Source organism: Orycteropus afer, unplaced genomic scaffold, assembly GCF_000298275.1.
Source record: "Orycteropus afer afer isolate SDZICR_OR568_19922 unplaced genomic scaffold, OryAfe1.0 scaffold00031, whole genome shotgun sequence".
Classification (NCBI taxonomy): domain Eukaryota; kingdom Metazoa; phylum Chordata; class Mammalia; order Tubulidentata; family Orycteropodidae; genus Orycteropus; species Orycteropus afer.
The window spans coordinates 18039863-18041103 of NW_006921618.1; positions in this window are offsets into that span (position 1 = coordinate 18039863).

The window sequence follows — 1241 nt, forward strand, 5'->3', positions numbered from 1 at the left end:
TGTGGTCTCTTCAGAGTCTTTAGGGCTGTGGGTCTATCACTAAGTTTTGAGACGGCTCAGAGGACCAAAGTGGTAATGATCAAGTTCCATTTAATTCTGCCTACCAGAGACTCCGACACCCAATTTCCCGCCCTACCCTCTGCAGGGGATTCCCCTGCGGGGAAGGACAGATTCCGTGAGATCAAAAACCAAAATATGCCCTGTTCTGTAGCACCATCAATGTGCTTCCGAGGAAAGTGCTGGTGTGGCTTCGGGCAAACCGGGGGACAAATTTGAGACGTGTGACTTTAGGCAGGTCATGTTCCACTTCTAGCTTCAAGTTTCTTGTCTGAAACTCAGGAATAACTCCTACCTTGAGGGTCTAAGGCATGTGTGAAAGCTCAGAGAATTCCCTGTGGGTCTGGCAATTTTGGTGGCATTCTTCCTCAGGACAGAGGTTTCCAGGGGCAGCTGGTAGAAACTGGTCATGTTCTTGGCTTCAAAGGGCTGAAGTCCCTTTCTCCACACTCTTGCTTCTCTCAATGACCTGCATGGCCTGAGGTTTATCCATTGCTCTCTGTCTTCATGATGAGAAAGTTTTCCTCTGTGTGTGCACCTGTTCATCTCCTGCTTCAGCCAGAGTCAGATTCCTCTGTGCCTTCCTAGGAGTCTGTGGGCAGAATCAAGCCTGGGATCCAAAGGTTCTTTTGGCGCTGTTTCCACTTTCATCTCTTCTCTTCCCACACACTCTCCCTGGGGGATCTCCATCACTTCTGAGATTTCAATTATCACCTCCCCATTGATAATTCCCAAGCCCCTCACACCCCGCCTGAGCTCACCTGCAGCTGGGTCTTCAAACAATGCTCATGTGAGTCATGTGAGCACCTGCGCTGTGCTCCAGATGATTTGTCTGAGTTATCATTCTTCCCCCAGTAGCTTTCAGTAACGTGGGCCTGATTCCCCCATTTACAGAAGGGAAACGGGCTCAGGTGTGCCAAAGCCACACTAGCAAGTGGCAGAGCCAGGTTTCTAGCCCTGCTGACGTGATTTCAGGGTTGCATCCTCCCCTGCACCAGGCCATCTTCCCATCACTCTCTCTGGGCTCTGCCTCCTTGGGTGGGTCACTAATGTCACTGAGTCTGTGCAGAGACACCCTTTGAAGAGCTTTCTGCATACCAAGTCATTTAACCTTTGCCATATTCCCTTAAAGTAGGTGCCATTTTGATTTTGCTGATGATGAAGTGGAGGATCAGAGAGGTGAA